The sequence below is a fragment of the Carex rostrata genome, chromosome 18 (genome assembly GCF_964058835.1).
Source record: "Carex rostrata chromosome 18, lpCarRost1.2, whole genome shotgun sequence".
Classification (NCBI taxonomy): Eukaryota; Viridiplantae; Streptophyta; class Magnoliopsida; order Poales; family Cyperaceae; genus Carex; species Carex rostrata.
Genome location: NC_135935.1, coordinates 5,788,988 through 5,808,060, shown reverse-complemented (window position 1 = coordinate 5,808,060; position 19,073 = coordinate 5,788,988). Strand labels below are relative to the sequence as shown.

The 19,073-nt window shown below is 38.3% G+C and overlaps 48 non-coding genes across 48 annotated transcripts; all 48 read right to left on the bottom strand.

Annotated features, from left to right (window-relative positions):
• Positions 1–1,508: 1,508 nt before the first annotated feature.
• Positions 1,509–1,627, bottom strand: LOC144570900 (5S ribosomal RNA). The gene has a single exon (XR_013517120.1). It is a non-coding gene; the product is annotated as a 5S ribosomal RNA (ribosomal RNA).
• Positions 1,628–1,866: 239 nt separating this feature from the next.
• Positions 1,867–1,985, bottom strand: LOC144570899 (5S ribosomal RNA). Its single transcript, XR_013517119.1, has one exon. It is a non-coding gene; the product is annotated as a 5S ribosomal RNA (ribosomal RNA).
• Positions 1,986–2,224: 239 nt separating this feature from the next.
• On the bottom strand, positions 2,225–2,343 carry LOC144570898 (5S ribosomal RNA). Its single transcript, XR_013517118.1, has one exon. It is a non-coding gene; the product is annotated as a 5S ribosomal RNA (ribosomal RNA).
• Positions 2,344–2,582: 239 nt separating this feature from the next.
• LOC144570897 (5S ribosomal RNA) lies at positions 2,583–2,701 on the bottom strand. Its single transcript, XR_013517117.1, has one exon. It is a non-coding gene; the product is annotated as a 5S ribosomal RNA (ribosomal RNA).
• Positions 2,702–2,940: 239 nt separating this feature from the next.
• On the bottom strand, positions 2,941–3,059 carry LOC144570896 (5S ribosomal RNA). The gene has a single exon (XR_013517116.1). It is a non-coding gene; the product is annotated as a 5S ribosomal RNA (ribosomal RNA).
• Positions 3,060–3,298: 239 nt separating this feature from the next.
• On the bottom strand, positions 3,299–3,417 carry LOC144570895 (5S ribosomal RNA). The gene has a single exon (XR_013517114.1). It is a non-coding gene; the product is annotated as a 5S ribosomal RNA (ribosomal RNA).
• Positions 3,418–3,840: 423 nt separating this feature from the next.
• Positions 3,841–3,959, bottom strand: LOC144570530 (5S ribosomal RNA). Its single transcript, XR_013516793.1, has one exon. It is a non-coding gene; the product is annotated as a 5S ribosomal RNA (ribosomal RNA).
• A 239-nt stretch (positions 3,960–4,198) lies between these two features.
• On the bottom strand, positions 4,199–4,317 carry LOC144570894 (5S ribosomal RNA). The gene has a single exon (XR_013517113.1). It is a non-coding gene; the product is annotated as a 5S ribosomal RNA (ribosomal RNA).
• Positions 4,318–4,556: 239 nt separating this feature from the next.
• LOC144570529 (5S ribosomal RNA) lies at positions 4,557–4,675 on the bottom strand. Its single transcript, XR_013516792.1, has one exon. It is a non-coding gene; the product is annotated as a 5S ribosomal RNA (ribosomal RNA).
• Positions 4,676–4,914: 239 nt separating this feature from the next.
• LOC144570427 (5S ribosomal RNA) lies at positions 4,915–5,033 on the bottom strand. The gene has a single exon (XR_013516692.1). It is a non-coding gene; the product is annotated as a 5S ribosomal RNA (ribosomal RNA).
• Positions 5,034–5,272: 239 nt separating this feature from the next.
• LOC144570893 (5S ribosomal RNA) lies at positions 5,273–5,391 on the bottom strand. Its single transcript, XR_013517112.1, has one exon. It is a non-coding gene; the product is annotated as a 5S ribosomal RNA (ribosomal RNA).
• A 244-nt stretch (positions 5,392–5,635) lies between these two features.
• On the bottom strand, positions 5,636–5,754 carry LOC144570697 (5S ribosomal RNA). Its single transcript, XR_013516953.1, has one exon. It is a non-coding gene; the product is annotated as a 5S ribosomal RNA (ribosomal RNA).
• A 224-nt stretch (positions 5,755–5,978) lies between these two features.
• LOC144570892 (5S ribosomal RNA) lies at positions 5,979–6,097 on the bottom strand. Its single transcript, XR_013517111.1, has one exon. It is a non-coding gene; the product is annotated as a 5S ribosomal RNA (ribosomal RNA).
• Positions 6,098–6,336: 239 nt separating this feature from the next.
• Positions 6,337–6,455, bottom strand: LOC144570891 (5S ribosomal RNA). The gene has a single exon (XR_013517110.1). It is a non-coding gene; the product is annotated as a 5S ribosomal RNA (ribosomal RNA).
• Positions 6,456–6,694: 239 nt separating this feature from the next.
• Positions 6,695–6,813, bottom strand: LOC144570426 (5S ribosomal RNA). Its single transcript, XR_013516691.1, has one exon. It is a non-coding gene; the product is annotated as a 5S ribosomal RNA (ribosomal RNA).
• A 239-nt stretch (positions 6,814–7,052) lies between these two features.
• LOC144570889 (5S ribosomal RNA) lies at positions 7,053–7,171 on the bottom strand. The gene has a single exon (XR_013517107.1). It is a non-coding gene; the product is annotated as a 5S ribosomal RNA (ribosomal RNA).
• Positions 7,172–7,410: 239 nt separating this feature from the next.
• LOC144570888 (5S ribosomal RNA) lies at positions 7,411–7,529 on the bottom strand. Its single transcript, XR_013517106.1, has one exon. It is a non-coding gene; the product is annotated as a 5S ribosomal RNA (ribosomal RNA).
• A 423-nt stretch (positions 7,530–7,952) lies between these two features.
• On the bottom strand, positions 7,953–8,071 carry LOC144570528 (5S ribosomal RNA). The gene has a single exon (XR_013516791.1). It is a non-coding gene; the product is annotated as a 5S ribosomal RNA (ribosomal RNA).
• Positions 8,072–8,310: 239 nt separating this feature from the next.
• On the bottom strand, positions 8,311–8,429 carry LOC144570887 (5S ribosomal RNA). The gene has a single exon (XR_013517105.1). It is a non-coding gene; the product is annotated as a 5S ribosomal RNA (ribosomal RNA).
• Positions 8,430–8,668: 239 nt separating this feature from the next.
• Positions 8,669–8,787, bottom strand: LOC144570885 (5S ribosomal RNA). The gene has a single exon (XR_013517104.1). It is a non-coding gene; the product is annotated as a 5S ribosomal RNA (ribosomal RNA).
• Positions 8,788–9,210: 423 nt separating this feature from the next.
• Positions 9,211–9,329, bottom strand: LOC144570526 (5S ribosomal RNA). The gene has a single exon (XR_013516789.1). It is a non-coding gene; the product is annotated as a 5S ribosomal RNA (ribosomal RNA).
• Positions 9,330–9,568: 239 nt separating this feature from the next.
• On the bottom strand, positions 9,569–9,687 carry LOC144570884 (5S ribosomal RNA). The gene has a single exon (XR_013517103.1). It is a non-coding gene; the product is annotated as a 5S ribosomal RNA (ribosomal RNA).
• Positions 9,688–9,926: 239 nt separating this feature from the next.
• Positions 9,927–10,045, bottom strand: LOC144570883 (5S ribosomal RNA). Its single transcript, XR_013517102.1, has one exon. It is a non-coding gene; the product is annotated as a 5S ribosomal RNA (ribosomal RNA).
• A 239-nt stretch (positions 10,046–10,284) lies between these two features.
• Positions 10,285–10,403, bottom strand: LOC144570424 (5S ribosomal RNA). The gene has a single exon (XR_013516689.1). It is a non-coding gene; the product is annotated as a 5S ribosomal RNA (ribosomal RNA).
• Positions 10,404–10,642: 239 nt separating this feature from the next.
• Positions 10,643–10,761, bottom strand: LOC144570882 (5S ribosomal RNA). Its single transcript, XR_013517101.1, has one exon. It is a non-coding gene; the product is annotated as a 5S ribosomal RNA (ribosomal RNA).
• Positions 10,762–11,005: 244 nt separating this feature from the next.
• On the bottom strand, positions 11,006–11,124 carry LOC144570696 (5S ribosomal RNA). Its single transcript, XR_013516952.1, has one exon. It is a non-coding gene; the product is annotated as a 5S ribosomal RNA (ribosomal RNA).
• Positions 11,125–11,348: 224 nt separating this feature from the next.
• On the bottom strand, positions 11,349–11,467 carry LOC144570881 (5S ribosomal RNA). Its single transcript, XR_013517100.1, has one exon. It is a non-coding gene; the product is annotated as a 5S ribosomal RNA (ribosomal RNA).
• A 224-nt stretch (positions 11,468–11,691) lies between these two features.
• LOC144570673 (5S ribosomal RNA) lies at positions 11,692–11,810 on the bottom strand. Its single transcript, XR_013516931.1, has one exon. It is a non-coding gene; the product is annotated as a 5S ribosomal RNA (ribosomal RNA).
• A 239-nt stretch (positions 11,811–12,049) lies between these two features.
• Positions 12,050–12,168, bottom strand: LOC144570735 (5S ribosomal RNA). The gene has a single exon (XR_013516989.1). It is a non-coding gene; the product is annotated as a 5S ribosomal RNA (ribosomal RNA).
• A 224-nt stretch (positions 12,169–12,392) lies between these two features.
• On the bottom strand, positions 12,393–12,511 carry LOC144570422 (5S ribosomal RNA). Its single transcript, XR_013516688.1, has one exon. It is a non-coding gene; the product is annotated as a 5S ribosomal RNA (ribosomal RNA).
• A 239-nt stretch (positions 12,512–12,750) lies between these two features.
• On the bottom strand, positions 12,751–12,869 carry LOC144570880 (5S ribosomal RNA). Its single transcript, XR_013517099.1, has one exon. It is a non-coding gene; the product is annotated as a 5S ribosomal RNA (ribosomal RNA).
• A 244-nt stretch (positions 12,870–13,113) lies between these two features.
• LOC144570695 (5S ribosomal RNA) lies at positions 13,114–13,232 on the bottom strand. The gene has a single exon (XR_013516951.1). It is a non-coding gene; the product is annotated as a 5S ribosomal RNA (ribosomal RNA).
• A 224-nt stretch (positions 13,233–13,456) lies between these two features.
• On the bottom strand, positions 13,457–13,575 carry LOC144570879 (5S ribosomal RNA). The gene has a single exon (XR_013517098.1). It is a non-coding gene; the product is annotated as a 5S ribosomal RNA (ribosomal RNA).
• A 224-nt stretch (positions 13,576–13,799) lies between these two features.
• On the bottom strand, positions 13,800–13,918 carry LOC144570672 (5S ribosomal RNA). The gene has a single exon (XR_013516930.1). It is a non-coding gene; the product is annotated as a 5S ribosomal RNA (ribosomal RNA).
• A 239-nt stretch (positions 13,919–14,157) lies between these two features.
• Positions 14,158–14,276, bottom strand: LOC144570734 (5S ribosomal RNA). The gene has a single exon (XR_013516988.1). It is a non-coding gene; the product is annotated as a 5S ribosomal RNA (ribosomal RNA).
• A 224-nt stretch (positions 14,277–14,500) lies between these two features.
• LOC144570877 (5S ribosomal RNA) lies at positions 14,501–14,619 on the bottom strand. Its single transcript, XR_013517096.1, has one exon. It is a non-coding gene; the product is annotated as a 5S ribosomal RNA (ribosomal RNA).
• A 239-nt stretch (positions 14,620–14,858) lies between these two features.
• On the bottom strand, positions 14,859–14,977 carry LOC144570421 (5S ribosomal RNA). The gene has a single exon (XR_013516687.1). It is a non-coding gene; the product is annotated as a 5S ribosomal RNA (ribosomal RNA).
• Positions 14,978–15,216: 239 nt separating this feature from the next.
• On the bottom strand, positions 15,217–15,335 carry LOC144570876 (5S ribosomal RNA). Its single transcript, XR_013517095.1, has one exon. It is a non-coding gene; the product is annotated as a 5S ribosomal RNA (ribosomal RNA).
• A 239-nt stretch (positions 15,336–15,574) lies between these two features.
• Positions 15,575–15,693, bottom strand: LOC144570875 (5S ribosomal RNA). Its single transcript, XR_013517094.1, has one exon. It is a non-coding gene; the product is annotated as a 5S ribosomal RNA (ribosomal RNA).
• Positions 15,694–15,932: 239 nt separating this feature from the next.
• On the bottom strand, positions 15,933–16,051 carry LOC144570733 (5S ribosomal RNA). The gene has a single exon (XR_013516987.1). It is a non-coding gene; the product is annotated as a 5S ribosomal RNA (ribosomal RNA).
• Positions 16,052–16,275: 224 nt separating this feature from the next.
• Positions 16,276–16,394, bottom strand: LOC144570874 (5S ribosomal RNA). The gene has a single exon (XR_013517093.1). It is a non-coding gene; the product is annotated as a 5S ribosomal RNA (ribosomal RNA).
• A 239-nt stretch (positions 16,395–16,633) lies between these two features.
• LOC144570420 (5S ribosomal RNA) lies at positions 16,634–16,752 on the bottom strand. The gene has a single exon (XR_013516686.1). It is a non-coding gene; the product is annotated as a 5S ribosomal RNA (ribosomal RNA).
• Positions 16,753–16,991: 239 nt separating this feature from the next.
• LOC144570873 (5S ribosomal RNA) lies at positions 16,992–17,110 on the bottom strand. Its single transcript, XR_013517092.1, has one exon. It is a non-coding gene; the product is annotated as a 5S ribosomal RNA (ribosomal RNA).
• Positions 17,111–17,349: 239 nt separating this feature from the next.
• Positions 17,350–17,468, bottom strand: LOC144570872 (5S ribosomal RNA). Its single transcript, XR_013517091.1, has one exon. It is a non-coding gene; the product is annotated as a 5S ribosomal RNA (ribosomal RNA).
• Positions 17,469–17,692: 224 nt separating this feature from the next.
• On the bottom strand, positions 17,693–17,811 carry LOC144570871 (5S ribosomal RNA). The gene has a single exon (XR_013517090.1). It is a non-coding gene; the product is annotated as a 5S ribosomal RNA (ribosomal RNA).
• Positions 17,812–18,050: 239 nt separating this feature from the next.
• Positions 18,051–18,169, bottom strand: LOC144570694 (5S ribosomal RNA). The gene has a single exon (XR_013516950.1). It is a non-coding gene; the product is annotated as a 5S ribosomal RNA (ribosomal RNA).
• Positions 18,170–18,408: 239 nt separating this feature from the next.
• LOC144570406 (5S ribosomal RNA) lies at positions 18,409–18,527 on the bottom strand. Its single transcript, XR_013516673.1, has one exon. It is a non-coding gene; the product is annotated as a 5S ribosomal RNA (ribosomal RNA).
• A 224-nt stretch (positions 18,528–18,751) lies between these two features.
• LOC144570869 (5S ribosomal RNA) lies at positions 18,752–18,870 on the bottom strand. The gene has a single exon (XR_013517089.1). It is a non-coding gene; the product is annotated as a 5S ribosomal RNA (ribosomal RNA).
• Positions 18,871–19,073: the final 203 nt, after the last annotated feature.

Below are 19,073 nucleotides of genomic sequence, written 5' to 3'. Positions count from 1 at the left end.
CAACATGCATGGTTGTTATCGTATTTGTAACCATGTATGTCGTGACCACCGTTGAACTATCTTAACTATTGTTGTAAGACTTTTATTTGTGAGATTGATGTGGCATTTATGAATTTTATTGATAATGTATGTGATGTGTATACGCCTTACGTATAAATACGTGGCGGGTTGTCTCGGGGTGTGACAACTATGTTGGTATCAGAGCCAGCACATACAATATCAATAACCTTCCGCTTAGGGAGCGAAAAACATTAAGGACGTGTATATATAATCTGATTTAGTATCAGTGTAGTACTAATAATTTCGGTACATACACGTAGTTTTCCTATATCTTAATTAATAAATAGTAACTTATTATCTTGTAGAAATGACGAGAGGACGACCCCGTGTCAACCCAAATGCAAATACTAATGAAAACGACTCAGGTGAACCCCAAAACAGGGCGAACCACTTGGAGGCATTGTTACAAGGTCTGGAAAGAGTTGCTCGGGTCGCCATAGAGACCGAGCAAAGGAGAGCACGTGAGGTGGACCCATTCTTTGAGGTGTATCGTTCATTCACCTCCTTACGCCCTCCAACGTTCGACGGAACAGGGGACTTTTCAACAGCTGAAAACTGGGTAGCCAACATTAAGGACAAGTTCCAGATTTTACGGGCGCCAGAAGAGTATAAAGTTGAATTAGCTACTCAGCTCCTTGAAGGTCATGCTCGTTTCTGGTGGCAAGAGGTGAAGCGTGGTTTGGATGAGACCACAGGGCCCGTTGGGTGGGTTGAGTTTGAGGGTCATTTTGAAAGGAGGTACATGGATATAATGTCACGAGAGGCACTCCGGCAACGTTTCACTAACCTTAAACAAGGAAGTGGCTCAGCTGTGGAATACAATTCCAAATTTGAAAATTTGATGAGGTACGCTCCGGATATCATCCGGGATGAGTTTCGACTACGACAACAGTACCTCAGTGGCCTAAACCCCCGTTTTGCTCAGATGATCGACATCCCAGGTATCAACAGGCTACCAGAGTTAATGTTGAGGGCTACCACGACTGAATCCTATGATACTCGTATCAATCAGTCCGGTGGGTCGCGGAACGTGCGGCCAAGAGTAGAAGGGAACCCAAGGCCACCATTGCCACGAGAAAATCATAGGGATACAAGAATCGACAATCGATACAATCAAAGGGTTATGTGCAACCATTGCGGCCGATCCCACCCCTCGGATCAATGCAATACATTTTATGGATTGTGTTATCGGTGTCACAAACCTGGGCACCTGGCGAGGGATTGTCCCTCTCCTTCACCTCAAGGGAATGTGAACCCAAATAGAGTCCCAGTCGGTGGCTACGTAAGGCCCTCAGCTCCAAAAATTATCTAACTAATTTAATTTACAAGTTAAAATTCCATAATTCGATAAAACTCCGAGACAACCGCCTCGTGCGCTCATATACAGAATTACGCCATTTGCGGGTGCGACGCGCGGCAACAAAAAATAAAATAAAATAAAATAAAAAGGAATGCAACACAGGGACTTCCCAGGAGGTCACCCATCCTAGTACTACTCCTGCCCAAGCACGCTTAACTGCGGAGTTCCGATGGGATCCGGTGCTTTAGTGCTGGTATGATCGCATCCGTTATAGAATGACTCAAACCTCTACTTAAACGCAAATAACGACTATTTTAATTTAAAAACCGATTTAATTTCATCAAAAATTATCTAACTAATTTAATTTAATTTAATTTAATTTACAAGTTAAAATTCCATAATTCGATAAAACTCCGAGACAACCGCCTCGTGCGCTCATATACAGAATTACGCCATTTGCGGGTGCGACGCGCGGCAACAAAAAATAAAATAAAATAAAATAAAAAGGAATGCAACACAGGGACTTCCCAGGAGGTCACCCATCCTAGTACTACTCCTGCCCAAGCACGCTTAACTGCGGAGTTCCGATGGGATCCGGTGCTTTAGTGCTGGTATGATCGCATCCGTTATAGAATGACTCAAACCTCTACTTAAACGCAAATAACGACTATTTTAATTTAAAAACCGATTTAATTTCATCAAAAATTATCTAACTAATTTAATTTAATTTAATTTAATTTACAAGTTAAAATTCCATAATTCGATAAAACTCCGAGACAACCGCCTCGTGCGCTCATATACAGAATTACGCCATTTGCGGGTGCGACGCGCGGCAACAAAAAATAAAATAAAATAAAATAAAAAGGAATGCAACACAGGGACTTCCCAGGAGGTCACCCATCCTAGTACTACTCCTGCCCAAGCACGCTTAACTGCGGAGTTCCGATGGGATCCGGTGCTTTAGTGCTGGTATGATCGCATCCGTTATAGAATGACTCAAACCTCTACTTAAACGCAAATAACGACTATTTTAATTTAAAAACCGATTTAATTTCATCAAAAATTATCTAACTAATTTAATTTAATTTAATTTAATTTACAAGTTAAAATTCCATAATTCGATAAAACTCCGAGACAACCGCCTCGTGCGCTCATATACAGAATTACGCCATTTGCGGGTGCGACGCGCGGCAACAAAAAATAAAATAAAATAAAATAAAAAGGAATGCAACACAGGGACTTCCCAGGAGGTCACCCATCCTAGTACTACTCCTGCCCAAGCACGCTTAACTGCGGAGTTCCGATGGGATCCGGTGCTTTAGTGCTGGTATGATCGCATCCGTTATAGAATGACTCAAACCTCTACTTAAACGCAAATAACGACTATTTTAATTTAAAAACCGATTTAATTTCATCAAAAATTATCTAACTAATTTAATTTAATTTAATTTAATTTACAAGTTAAAATTCCATAATTCGATAAAACTCCGAGACAACCGCCTCGTGCGCTCATATACAGAATTACGCCATTTGCGGGTGCGACGCGCGGCAACAAAAAATAAAATAAAATAAAATAAAAAGGAATGCAACACAGGGACTTCCCAGGAGGTCACCCATCCTAGTACTACTCCTGCCCAAGCACGCTTAACTGCGGAGTTCCGATGGGATCCGGTGCTTTAGTGCTGGTATGATCGCATCCGTTATAGAATGACTCAAACCTCTACTTAAACGCAAATAACGACTATTTTAATTTAAAAACCGATTTAATTTCATCAAAAATTATCTAACTAATTTAATTTAATTTAATTTAATTTACAAGTTAAAATTCCATAATTCGATAAAACTCCGAGACAACCGCCTCGTGCGCTCATATACAGAATTACGCCATTTGCGGGTGCGACGCGCGGCAACAAAAAATAAAATAAAATAAAATAAAAAGGAATGCAACACAGGGACTTCCCAGGAGGTCACCCATCCTAGTACTACTCCTGCCCAAGCACGCTTAACTGCGGAGTTCCGATGGGATCCGGTGCTTTAGTGCTGGTATGATCGCATCCGTTATAGAATGACTCAAACCTCTACTTAAACGCAAATAACGACTATTTTAATTTAAAAACCGATTTAATTTCATCAAAAATTATCTAACTAATTTAATTTAATTTAATTTAATTTACAAGTTAAAATTCCATAATTCGATAAAACTCCGAGACAACCGCCTCGTGCGCTCATATACAGAATTACGCCATTTGCGGGTGCGACGCGCGGCAACAAAAAATAAAATAAAATAAAATAAAAAGGAATGCAACACAGGGAATCAAAAATTATCTAACTAATTTAATTTAATTTAATTTAATTTACAATTTAAAATTCCATAATTCGATAAAACTCCGAGACAACCGCCTCGTGCGCTCATATACAGAATTACGCCATTTGCGGGTGCGACGCGCGGCAACAAAAAATAAAATAAAATAAAATAAAAAGGAATGCAACACAGGGACTTCCCAGGAGGTCACCCATCCTAGTACTACTCCTGCCCAAGCACGCTTAACTGCGGAGTTCCGATGGAATCCGGTGCTTTAGTGCTGGTATGATCGCATCCGTTATAGAATGACTCAAACCTCTACTTAAACGCAAATAACGACTATTTTAATTTAAAAACCGATTTAATTTCATCAAAAATTATCTAACTAATTTAATTTAATTTAATTTAATTTACAAGTTAAAATTCCATAATTCGATAAAACTCCGAGACAACCGCCTCGTGCGCTCATATACAGAATTACGCCATTTGCGGGTGCGACGCGCGGCAACAAAAAATAAAATAAAATAAAATAAAAAGGAATGCAACACAGGGACTTCCCAGGAGGTCACCCATCCTAGTACTACTCCTGCCCAAGCACGCTTAACTGCGGAGTTCCGATGGGATCCGGTGCTTTAGTGCTGGTATGATCGCATCCGTTATAGAATGACTCAAACCTCTACTTAAACGCAAATAACGACTATTTTAATTTAAAAACCGATTTAATTTCATCAAAAATTATCTAACTAATTTAATTTAATTTAATTTAATTTACAAGTTAAAATTCCATAATTCGATAAAACTCCGAGACAACCGCCTCGTGCGCTCATATACAGAATTACGCCATTTGCGGGTGCGACGCGCGGCAACAAAAAATAAAATAAAATAAAATAAAAAGGAATGCAACACAGGGACTTCCCAGGAGGTCACCCATCCTAGTACTACTCCTGCCCAAGCACGCTTAACTGCGGAGTTCCGATGGAATCCGGTGCTTTAGTGCTGGTATGATCGCATCCGTTATAGAATGACTCAAACCTCTACTTAAACGCAAATAACGACTATTTTAATTTAAAAACCGATTTAATTTCATCAAAAATTATCTAACTAATTTAATTTAATTTAATTTAATTTACAAGTTAAAATTCCATAATTCGATAAAACTCCGAGACAACCGCCTCGTGCGCTCATATACAGAATTACGCCATTTGCGGGTGCGACGCGCGGCAACAAAAAATAAAATAAAATAAAATAAAAAGGAATGCAACACAGGGACTTCCCAGGAGGTCACCCATCCTAGTACTACTCCTGCCCAAGCACGCTTAACTGCGGAGTTCCGATGGGATCCGGTGCTTTTGTGCTGGTATGATCGCATCCGTTATAGAATGACTCAAACCTCTACTTAAACGCAAATAACGACTATTTTAATTTAAAAACCGATTTAATTTCATCAAAAATGATCTAACTAATTTAATTTAATTTAATTTAATTTACAAGTTAAAATTCCATAATTCGATAAAACTCCGAGACAACCGCCTCGTGCGCTCATATACAGAATTACGCCATTTGCGGGTGCGACGCGCGGCAACAAAAAATAAAATAAAATAAAATAAAAAGGAATGCAACACAGGGACTTCCCAGGAGGTCACCCATCCTAGTACTACTCCTGCCCAAGCACGCTTAACTGCGGAGTTCCGATGGGATCCGGTGCTTTAGTGCTGGTATGATCGCATCCGTTATAGAATGACTCAAACCTCTACTTAAACGCAAATAACGACTATTTTAATTTAAAAACTGATTTAATTTCATCAAAAATTATCTAACTAATTTAATTTAATTTAATTTAATTTAATTTACAAGTTAAAATTCCATAATTCGATAAAACTCCGAGACAACCGCCTCGTGCGCTCATATACAGAATTACGCCATTTGCGGGTGCGACGCGCGGCAACAAAAAATAAAATAAAATAAAATAAAAAGGAATGCAACAAAGGGACTTCCCAGGAGGTCACCCATCCTAGTACTACTCCTGCCCAAGCACGCTTAACTGCGGAGTTCCGATGGGATCCGGTGCTTTAGTGCTGGTATGATCGCATCCGTTATAGAATGACTCAAACCTCTACTTAAACGCAAATAACGACTATTTTAATTTAAAAACCGATTTAATTTCATCAAAAATTATCTAACTAATTTAATTTACAAGTTAAAATTCCATAATTCGATAAAACTCCGAGACAACCGCCTCGTGCGCTCATATACAGAATTACGCCATTTGCGGGTGCGACGCGCGGCAACAAAAAATAAAATAAAATAAAATAAAAAGGAATGCAACACAGGGACTTCCCAGGAGGTCACCCATCCTAGTACTACTCCTGCCCAAGCACGCTTAACTGCGGAGTTCCGATGGGATCCGGTGCTTTAGTGCTGGTATGATCGCATCCGTTATAGAATGACTCAAACCTCTACTTAAACGCAAATAACGACTATTTTAATTTAAAAACCGATTTAATTTCATCAAAAATTATCTAACTAATTTAATTTAATTTAATTTAATTTACAAGTTAAAATTCCATAATTCGATAAAACTCCGAGACAACCGCCTCGTGCGCTCATATACAGAATTACGCCATTTGCGGGTGCGACGCGCGGCAACAAAAAATAAAATAAAATAAAATAAAAAGGAATGCAACACAGGGACTTCCCAGGAGGTCACCCATCCTAGTACTACTCCTGCCCAAGCACGCTTAACTGCGGAGTTCCGATGGGATCCGGTGCTTTAGTGCTGGTATGATCGCATCCGTTATAGAATGACTCAAACCTCTACTTAAACGCAAATAACGACTATTTTAATTTAAAAACCGATTTAATTTCATCAAAAATTATCTAACTAATTTAATTTAATTTAATTTAATTTACAAGTTAAAATTCCATAATTCGATAAAACTCCGAGACAACCGCCTCGTGCGCTCATATACAGAATTACGCCATTTGCGGGTGCGACGCGCGGCAACAAAAAATAAAATAAAATAAAATAAAAAGGAATGCAACACAGGGACTTCCCAGGAGGTCACCCATCCTAGTACTACTCCTGCCCAAGCACGCTTAACTGCGGAGTTCCGATGGGATCCGGTGCTTTTGTGCTGGTATGATCGCATCCGTTATAGAATGACTCAAACCTCTACTTAAACGCAAATAACGACTATTTTAATTTAAAAACCGATTTAATTTCATCAAAAATTATCTAACTAATTTAATTTAATTTAATTTAATTTACAAGTTAAAATTCCATAATTCGATAAAACTCCGAGACAACCGCCTCGTGCGCTCATATACAGAATTACGCCATTTGCGGGTGCGACGCGCGGCAACAAAAAATAAAATAAAATAAAATAAAAAGGAATGCAACACAGGGACTTCCCAGGAGGTCACCCATCCTAGTACTACTCCTGCCCAAGCACGCTTAACTGCGGAGTTCCGATGGGATCCGGTGCTTTAGTGCTGGTATGATCGCATCCGTTATAGAATGACTCAAACCTCTACTTAAACGCAAATAACGACTATTTTAATTTAAAAACCGATTTAATTTCATCAAAAATTATCTAACTAATTTAATTTAATTTAATTTAATTTACAAGTTAAAATTCCATAATTCGATAAAACTCCGAGACAACCGCCTCGTGCGCTCATATACAGAATTACGCCATTTGCGGGTGCGACGCGCGGCAACAAAAAATAAAATAAAATAAAATAAAAAGGAATGCAACACAGGGACTTCCCAGGAGGTCACCCATCCTAGTACTACTCCTGCCCAAGCACGCTTAACTGCGGAGTTCCGATGGGATCCGGTGCTTTAGTGCTGGTATGATCGCATCCGTTATAGAATGACTCAAACCTCTACTTAAACGCAAATAACGACTATTTTAATTTAAAAACCGATTTAATTTCATCAAAAATTATCTAACTAATTTAATTTAATTTAATTTAATTTACAAGTTAAAATTCCATAATTCGATAAAACTCCGAGACAACCGCCTCGTGCGCTCATATACAGAATTACGCCATTTGCGGGTGCGACGCGCGGCAACAAAAAATAAAATAAAATAAAATAAAAAGGAATGCAACACAGGGAATCAAAAATTATCTAACTAATTTAATTTAATTTAATTTAATTTACAATTTAAAATTCCATAATTCGATAAAACTCCGAGACAACCGCCTCGTGCGCTCATATACAGAATTACGCCATTTGCGGGTGCGACGCGCGGCAACAAAAAATAAAATAAAATAAAATAAAAAGGAATGCAACACAGGGACTTCCCAGGAGGTCACCCATCCTAGTACTACTCCTGCCCAAGCACGCTTAACTGCGGAGTTCCGATGGAATCCGGTGCTTTAGTGCTGGTATGATCGCATCCGTTATAGAATGACTCAAACCTCTACTTAAACGCAAATAACGACTATTTTAATTTAAAAACCGATTTAATTTCATCAAAAATTATCTAACTAATTTAATTTAATTTAATTTAATTTACAAGTTAAAATTCCATAATTCGATAAAACTCCGAGACAACCGCCTCGTGCGCTCATATACAGAATTACGCCATTTGCGGGTGCGACGCGCGGCAACAAAAAATAAAATAAAATAAAATAAAAAGGAATGCAACACAGGGACTTCCCAGGAGGTCACCCATCCTAGTACTACTCCTGCCCAAGCACGCTTAACTGCGGAGTTCCGATGGGATCCGGTGCTTTAGTGCTGGTATGATCGCATCCGTTATAGAATGACTCAAACCTCTACTTAAACGCAAATAACGACTATTTTAATTTAAAAACCGATTTAATTTCATCAAAAATTATCTAACTAATTTAATTTAATTTAATTTAATTTACAAGTTAAAATTCCATAATTCGATAAAACTCCGAGACAACCGCCTCGTGCGCTCATATACAGAATTACGCCATTTGCGGGTGCGACGCGCGGCAACAAAAAATAAAATAAAATAAAATAAAAAGGAATGCAACACAGGGACTTCCCAGGAGGTCACCCATCCTAGTACTACTCCTGCCCAAGCACGCTTAACTGCGGAGTTCCGATGGGATCCGGTGCTTTAGTGCTGGTATGATCGCATCCGTTATAGAATGACTCAAACCTCTACTTAAACGCAAATAACGACTATTTTAATTTAAAAACCGATTTAATTTCATCAAAAATTATCTAACTAATTTAATTTAATTTAATTTAATTTACAAGTTAAAATTCCATAATTCGATAAAACTCCGAGACAACCGCCTCGTGCGCTCATATACAGAATTACGCCATTTGCGGGTGCGACGCGCGGCAACAAAAAATAAAATAAAATAAAATAAAAAGGAATGCAACACAGGGAATCAAAAATTATCTAACTAATTTAATTTAATTTAATTTAATTTACAATTTAAAATTCCATAATTCGATAAAACTCCGAGACAACCGCCTCGTGCGCTCATATACAGAATTACGCCATTTGCGGGTGCGACGCGCGGCAACAAAAAATAAAATAAAATAAAATAAAAAGGAATGCAACACAGGGACTTCCCAGGAGGTCACCCATCCTAGTACTACTCCTGCCCAAGCACGCTTAACTGCGGAGTTCCGATGGAATCCGGTGCTTTAGTGCTGGTATGATCGCATCCGTTATAGAATGACTCAAACCTCTACTTAAACGCAAATAACGACTATTTTAATTTAAAAACCGATTTAATTTCATCAAAAATTATCTAACTAATTTAATTTAATTTAATTTAATTTACAAGTTAAAATTCCATAATTCGATAAAACTCCGAGACAACCGCCTCGTGCGCTCATATACAGAATTACGCCATTTGCGGGTGCGACGCGCGGCAACAAAAAATAAAATAAAATAAAATAAAAAGGAATGCAACACAGGGACTTCCCAGGAGGTCACCCATCCTAGTACTACTCCTGCCCAAGCACGCTTAACTGCGGAGTTCCGATGGGATCCGGTGCTTTAGTGCTGGTATGATCGCATCCGTTATAGAATGACTCAAACCTCTACTTAAACGCAAATAACGACTATTTTAATTTAAAAACCGATTTAATTTCATCAAAAATTATCTAACTAATTTAATTTAATTTAATTTAATTTACAAGTTAAAATTCCATAATTCGATAAAACTCCGAGACAACCGCCTCGTGCGCTCATATACAGAATTACGCCATTTGCGGGTGCGACGCGCGGCAACAAAAAATAAAATAAAATAAAATAAAAAGGAATGCAACACAGGGACTTCCCAGGAGGTCACCCATCCTAGTACTACTCCTGCCCAAGCACGCTTAACTGCGGAGTTCCGATGGGATCCGGTGCTTTAGTGCTGGTATGATCGCATCCGTTATAGAATGACTCAAACCTCTACTTAAACGCAAATAACGACTATTTTAATTTAAAAACCGATTTAATTTCATCAAAAATTATCTAACTAATTTAATTTAATTTAATTTAATTTACAAGTTAAAATTCCATAATTCGATAAAACTCCGAGACAACCGCCTCGTGCGCTCATATACAGAATTACGCCATTTGCGGGTGCGACGCGCGGCAACAAAAAATAAAATAAAATAAAATAAAAAGGAATGCAACACAGGGACTTCCCAGGAGGTCACCCATCCTAGTACTACTCCTGCCCAAGCACGCTTAACTGCGGAGTTCCGATGGGATCCGGTGCTTTTGTGCTGGTATGATCGCATCCGTTATAGAATGACTCAAACCTCTACTTAAACGCAAATAACGACTATTTTAATTTAAAAACCGATTTAATTTCATCAAAAATTATCTAACTAATTTAATTTAATTTAATTTAATTTACAAGTTAAAATTCCATAATTCGATAAAACTCCGAGACAACCGCCTCGTGCGCTCATATACAGAATTACGCCATTTGCGGGTGCGACGCGCGGCAACAAAAAATAAAATAAAATAAAATAAAAAGGAATGCAACACAGGGACTTCCCAGGAGGTCACCCATCCTAGTACTACTCCTGCCCAAGCACGCTTAACTGCGGAGTTCCGATGGGATCCGGTGCTTTAGTGCTGGTATGATCGCATCCGTTATAGAATGACTCAAACCTCTACTTAAACGCAAATAACGACTATTTTAATTTAAAAACTGATTTAATTTCATCAAAAATTATCTAACTAATTTAATTTAATTTAATTTAATTTAATTTACAAGTTAAAATTCCATAATTCGATAAAACTCCGAGACAACCGCCTCGTGCGCTCATATACAGAATTACGCCATTTGCGGGTGCGACGCGCGGCAACAAAAAATAAAATAAAATAAAATAAAAAGGAATGCAACAAAGGGACTTCCCAGGAGGTCACCCATCCTAGTACTACTCCTGCCCAAGCACGCTTAACTGCGGAGTTCCGATGGGATCCGGTGCTTTAGTGCTGGTATGATCGCATCCGTTATAGAATGACTCAAACCTCTACTTAAACGCAAATAACGACTATTTTAATTTAAAAACCGATTTAATTTCATCAAAAATTATCTAACTAATTTAATTTACAAGTTAAAATTCCATAATTCGATAAAACTCCGAGACAACCGCCTCGTGCGCTCATATACAGAATTACGCCATTTGCGGGTGCGACGCGCGGCAACAAAAAATAAAATAAAATAAAATAAAAAGGAATGCAACACAGGGACTTCCCAGGAGGTCACCCATCCTAGTACTACTCCTGCCCAAGCACGCTTAACTGCGGAGTTCCGATGGGATCCGGTGCTTTAGTGCTGGTATGATCGCATCCGTTATAGAATGACTCAAACCTCTACTTAAACGCAAATAACGACTATTTTAATTTAAAAACCGATTTAATTTCATCAAAAATTATCTAACTAATTTAATTTACAAGTTAAAATTCCATAATTCGATAAAACTCCGAGACAACCGCCTCGTGCGCTCATATACAGAATTACGCCATTTGCGGGTGCGACGCGCGGCAACAAAAAATAAAATAAAATAAAATAAAAAGGAATGCAACATAGGGACTTCCCAGGAGGTCACCCATCCTAGTACTACTCCTGCCCAAGCACGCTTAACTGCGGAGTTCCGATGGGATCCGGTGCTTTAGTGCTGGTATGATCGCATCCGTTATTGAATGACTCAAACCTCTACTTAAACGCAAATAACGACTATTTTAATTTAAAAACCGATTTAATTTCATCAAAAATTATCTAACTAATTTAATTTAATTTAATTTAATTTACAAGTTAAAATTCCATAATTCGATAAAACTCCGAGACAACCGCCTCGTGCGCTCATATACAGAATTACGCCATTTGCGGGTGCGACGCGCGGCAACAAAAAATAAAATAAAATAAAATAAAAAGGAATGCAACACAGGGACTTCCCAGGAGGTCACCCATCCTAGTACTACTCCTGCCCAAGCACGCTTAACTGCCGAGATCCGATGGGATCCGGTGCTTTAGTGCTGGTATGATCGCATCCGTTATAGAATGACTCAAACCTCTACTTAAACGCAAATAACGACTATTTTAATTTAAAAACCGATTTAATTTCATCAAAAATTATCTAACTAATTTAATTTACAAGTTAAAATTCCATAATTCGATAAAACTCCGAGACAACCGCCTCGTGCGCTCCTATACAGAATTACGCCATTTGCGGGTGCGACGCGCGGCAACAAAAAATAAAATAAAATAAAATAAAAAGGAATGCAACACAGGGACTTCCCAGGAGGTCACCCATCCTAGTACTACTCCTGCCCAAGCACGCTTAACTGCGGAGTTCCGATGGGATCCGGTGCTTTTGTGCTGGTATGATCGCATCCGTTATAGAATGACTCAAACCTCTACTTAAACGCAAATAACGACTATTTTAATTTAAAAACCGATTTAATTTCATCAAAAATTATCTAACTAATTTAATTTAATTTAATTTAATTTACAAGTTAAAATTCCATAATTCGATAAAACTCCGAGACAACCGCCTCGTGCGCTCATATACAGAATTACGCCATTTGCGGGTGCGACGCGCGGCAACAAAAAATAAAATAAAATAAAATAAAAAGGAATGCAACACAGGGACTTCCCAGGAGGTCACCCATCCTAGTACTACTCCTGCCCAAGCACGCTTAACTGCGGAGTTCCGATGGGATCCGGTGCTTTAGTGCTGGTATGATCGCATCCGTTATAGAATGACTCAAACCTCTACTTAAACGCAAATAACGACTATTTTAATTTAAAAACTGATTTAATTTCATCAAAAATTATCTAACTAATTTAATTTAATTTAATTTAATTTAATTTACAAGTTAAAATTCCATAATTCGATAAAACTCCGAGACAACCGCCTCGTGCGCTCATATACAGAATTACGCCATTTGCGGGTGCGACGCGCGGCAACAAAAAATAAAATAAAATAAAATAAAAAGGAATGCAACAAAGGGACTTCCCAGGAGGTCACCCATCCTAGTACTACTCCTGCCCAAGCACGCTTAACTGCGGAGTTCCGATGGGATCCGGTGCTTTAGTGCTGGTATGATCGCATCCGTTATAGAATGACTCAAACCTCTACTTAAACGCAAATAACGACTATTTTAATTTAAAAACCGATTTAATTTCATCAAAAATTATCTAACTAATTTAATTTACAAGTTAAAATTCCATAATTCGATAAAACTCCGAGACAACCGCCTCGTGCGCTCATATACAGAATTACGCCATTTGCGGGTGCGACGCGCGGCAACAAAAAATAAAATAAAATAAAATAAAAAGGAATGCAACACAGGGACTTCCCAGGAGGTCACCCATCCTAGTACTACTCCTGCCCAAGCACGCTTAACTGCGGAGTTCCGATGGGATCCGGTGCTTTAGTGCTGGTATGATCGCATCCGTTATAGAATGACTCAAACCTCTACTTAAACGCAAATAACGACTATTTTAATTTAAAAACCGATTTAATTTCATCAAAAATTATCTAACTAATTTAATTTACAAGTTAAAATTCCATAATTCGATAAAACTCCGAGACAACCGCCTCGTGCGCTCATATACAGAATTACGCCATTTGCGGGTGCGACGCGCGGCAACAAAAAATAAAATAAAATAAAATAAAAAGGAATGCAACATAGGGACTTCCCAGGAGGTCACCCATCCTAGTACTACTCCTGCCCAAGCACGCTTAACTGCGGAGTTCCGATGGGATCCGGTGCTTTAGTGCTGGTATGATCGCATCCGTTATTGAATGACTCAAACCTCTACTTAAACGCAAATAACGACTATTTTAATTTAAAAACCGATTTAATTTCATCAAAAATTATCTAACTAATTTAATTTAATTTAATTTAATTTACAAGTTAAAATTCCATAATTCGATAAAACTCCGAGACAACCGCCTCGTGCGCTCATATACAGAATTACGCCATTTGCGGGTGCGACGCGCGGCAACAAAAAATAAAATAAAATAAAATAAAAAGGAATGCAACACAGGGACTTCCCAGGAGGTCACCCATCCTAGTACTACTCCTGCCCAAGCACGCTTAACTGCCGAGATCCGATGGGATCCGGTGCTTTAGTGCTGGTATGATCGCATCCGTTATAGAATGACTCAAACCTCTACTTAAACGCAAATAACGACTATTTTAATTTAAAAACCGATTTAATTTCATCAAAAATTATCTAACTAATTTAATTTACAAGTTAAAATTCCATAATTCGATAAAACTCCGAGACAACCGCCTCGTGCGCTCATATACAGAATTACGCCATTTGCGGGTGCGACGCGCGGCAACAAAAAATAAAATAAAATAAAATAAAAAGGAATGCAACACAGGGACTTCCCAGGAGGTCACCCATCCTAGTACTACTCCTGCCCAAGCACGCTTAACTGCGGAGTTCCGATGGGATCCGGTGCTTTAGTGCTGGTATGATCGCATCCGTTATAGAATGACTCAAACCTCTACTTAAACGCAAATAACGACTATTTTAATTTAAAAACCGATTTAATTTCATCAAAAATTATCTAACTAATTTAATTTAATTTAATTTAATTTACAAGTTAAAATTCCATAATTCGATAAAACTCCGAGACAACCGCCTCGTGCGCTCATATACAGAATTACGCCATTTGCGGGTGCGACGCGCGGCAACAAAAAATAAAATAAAATAAAATAAAAAGGAATGCAACACAGGGACTTCCCAGGAGGTCACCCATCCTAGTACTACTCCTGCCCAAGCACGCTTAACTGCGGAGTTCCGATGGGATCCGGTGCTTTAGTGCTGGTATGATCACATCCGTTATAGAATGACTCAAACCTCTACTTAAACGCAAATAACGACTATTTTAATTTAAAAACCGATTTAATTTCATCAAAAATTATCTAACTAATTTAATTTAATTTAATTTAATTTACAAGTTAAAATTCCATAATTCGATAAAACTCCGAGACAACCGCCTCGTGCGCTCATATACAGAATTACGCCATTTGCGGGTGCGACGCGCGGCAACAAAAAATAAAATAAAATAAAATAAAAAGGAATGCAACACAGGGACTTCCCAGGAGGTCACCCATCCTAGTACTACTCCTGCCCAAGCACGCTTAACTGCGGAGTTCCGATGGGATCCGGTGCTTTAGTGCTGGTATGATCGCATCCGTTATAGAATGACTCAAACCTCTACTTAAACGCAAATAACGACTATTTTAATTTAAAAACCGATTTAATTTCATCAAAAATTATCTAACTAATTTAATTTAATTTAATTTAATTTACAAGTTAAAATTCCATAATTCGATAAAACTCCGAGACAACCGCCTCGTGCGCTCATATACAGAATTACGCCATTTGCGGGTGCGACGCGCGGCAACAAAAAATAAAATAAAATAAAATAAAAAGGAATGCAACACAGGGACTTCCCAGGAGGTCACCCATCCTAGTACTACTCCTGCCCAAGCACGCTTAACTGCGGAGTTCCGATGGGATCCGGTGCTTTAGTGCTGGTATGATCGCATCCGTTATAGAATGACTCAAACCTCTACTTAAACGCAAATAACGACTATTTTAATTTAAAAACCGATTTAATTTCATCAAAAATTATCTAACTAATTTAATTTAATTTAATTTAATTTACAAGTTAAAATTCCATAATTCGATAAAACTCCGAGACAACCGCCTCGTGCGCTCATATACAGAATTACGCCATTTGCGGGTGCGACGCGCGGCAACAAAAAATAAAATAAAATAAAATAAAAAGGAATGCAACACAGGGACTTCCCAGGAGGTCACCCATCCTAGTACTACTCCTGCCCAAGCACGCTTAACTGCCGAGATCCGATGGGATCCGGTGCTTTAGTGCTGGTATGATCGCATCCGTTATAGAATGACTCAAACCTCTACTTAAACGCAAATAACGACTATTTTAATTTAAAAACCGATTTAATTTCATCAAAAATTATCTAACTAATTTAATTTACAAGTTAAAATTCCATAATTCGATAAAACTCCGAGACAACCGCCTCGTGCGCTCATATACAGAATTACGCCATTTGCGGGTGCGACGCGCGGCAACAAAAAATAAAATAAAATAAAATAAAAAGGAATGCAACACAGGGACTTCCCAGGAGGTCACCCATCCTAGTACTACTCCTGCCCAAGCACGCTTAACTGCGGAGTTCCGATGGGATCCGGTGCTTTAGTGCTGGTATGATCGCATCCGTTATAGAATGACTCAAACCTCTACTTAAACGCAAATAACGACTATTTTAATTTAAAAACCGATTTAATTTCATCAAAAATTATCTAACTAATTTAATTTAATTTAATTTAATTTACAAGTTAAAATTCCATAATTCGATAAAACTCCGAGACAACCGCCTCGTGCGCTCATATACAGAATTACGCCATTTGCGGGTGCGACGCGCGGCAACAAAAAATAAAATAAAATAAAATAAAAAGGAATGCAACACAGGGACTTCCCAGGAGGTCACCCATCCTAGTACTACTCCTGCCCAAGCACGCTTAACTGCGGAGTTCCGATGGGATCCGGTGCTTTAGTGCTGGTATGATCACATCCGTTATAGAATGACTCAAACCTCTACTTAAACGCAAATAACGACTATTTTAATTTAAAAACCGATTTAATTTCATCAAAAATTATCTAACTAATTTAATTTAATTTAATTTAATTTACAAGTTAAAATTCCATAATTCGATAAAACTCCGAGACAACCGCCTCGTGCGCTCATATACAGAATTACGCCATTTGCGGGTGCGACGCGCGGCAACAAAAAATAAAATAAAATAAAATAAAAAGGAATGCAACACAGGGACTTCCCAGGAGGTCACCCATCCTAGTACTACTCCTGCCCAAGCACGCTTAACTGCGGAGTTCCGATGGGATCCGGTGCTTTAGTGCTGGTATGATCGCATCCGTTATAGAATGACTCAAACCTCTACTTAAACGCAAATAACGACTATTTTAATTTAAAAACCGATTTAATTTCATCAAAAATTATCTAACTAATTTAATTTAATTTAATTTAATTTACAAGTTAAAATTCCATAATTCGATAAAACTCCGAGACAACCGCCTCGTGCGCTCATATACAGAATTACGCCATTTGCGGGTGCGACGCGCGGCAACAAAAAATAAAATAAAATAAAATAAAAAGGAATGCAACACAGGGACTTCCCAGGAGGTCACCCATCCTAGTACTACTCCTGCCCAAGCACGCTTAACTGCGGAGTTCCGATGGGATCCGGTGCTTTAGTGCTGGTATGATCGCATCCGTTATAGAATGACTCAAACCTCTACTTAAACGCAAATAACGACTATTTTAATTTAAAAACCGATTTAATTTCATCAAAAATTATCTAACTAATTTAATTTACAAGTTAAAATTCCATAATTCGATAAAACTCCGAGACAACCGCCTCGTGCGCTCATATACAGAATTACGCCATTTGCGGGTGCGACGCGCGGCAACAAAAAATAAAATAAAATAAAATAAAAAGGAATGCAACACAGGGACTTCCCAGGAGGTCACCCATCCTAGTACTACTCCTGCCCAAGCACGCTTAACTGCGGAGTTCCGATGGGATCCGGTGCTTTAGTGCTGGTATGATCGCATCCGTTATAGAATGACTCAAACCTCTACTTAAACGCAAATAACGACTATTTTAATTTAAAAACCGATTTAATTTCATCAAAAATTATCTAACTAATTTAATTTAATTTAATTTAATTTACAAGTTAAAATTCCATAATTCGATAAAACTCCGAGACAACCGCCTCGTGCGCTCATATACAGAATTACGCCATTTGCGGGTGCGACGCGCGGCAACAAAAAATAAAATAAAATAAAATAAAAAGGAATGCAACAAAGGGACTTCCCAGGAGGTCACCCATCCTAGTACTACTCCTGCCCAAGCACGCTTAACTGCGGAGTTCCGATGGGATCCGGTGCTTTAGTGCTGGTATGATCGCATCCGTTATAGAATGACTCAAACCTCTACTTAAACGCAAATAACGACTATTTTAATTTAAAAACCGATTTAATTTCATCAAAAATTATCTAACTAATTTAATTTAATTTAATTTAATTTACAAGTTAAAATTCCATAATTCGATAAAACTCCGAGACAACCGCCTCGTGCGCTCATATACAGAATTACGCCATTTGCGGGTGCGACGCGCGGCAACAAAAAATAAAATAAAATAAAATAAAAAGGAATGCAACACAGGGATTTCCCAGGAGGTCACCCATCCTAGTACTACTCCTGCCCAAGCACGCTTAACTGCGGAGTTCCGATGGGATCCGGTGCTTTAGTGCTGGTATGATCGCATCCGTTATAGAATGACTCAAACCTCTACTTAAACGCAAATAACGACTATTTTAATTTAAAAACCGATTTAATTTCATCCAAAATTATCTAACTAATTTAATTTACAAGTTAAAATTCCATAATTCGATAAAACTCCGAGACAACCGCCTCGTGCGCTCATATACAGAATTACGCCATTTGCGGGTGCGACGCGCGGCAACAAAAAATAAAATAAAATAAAATAAAAAGGAATGCAACACAGGGACTTCCCAGGAGGTCACCCATCCTAGTACTACTCCTGCCCAAGCACGCTTAACTGCGGAGTTCCGATGGGATCCGGTGCTTTAGTGCTGGTATGATCGCATCCGTTATAGAATGACTCAAACCTCTACTTAAACGCAAATAACGACTATTTTAATTTAAAAACCGATTTAATTTCATCAAAAATTATCTAACTAATTTAATTTAATTTAATTTAATTTAATTTACAAGTTAAAATTCCATAATTCGATAAAACTCCGAGACAACCGCCTCGTGCGCTCATATACAGAATTACGCCATTTGCGGGTG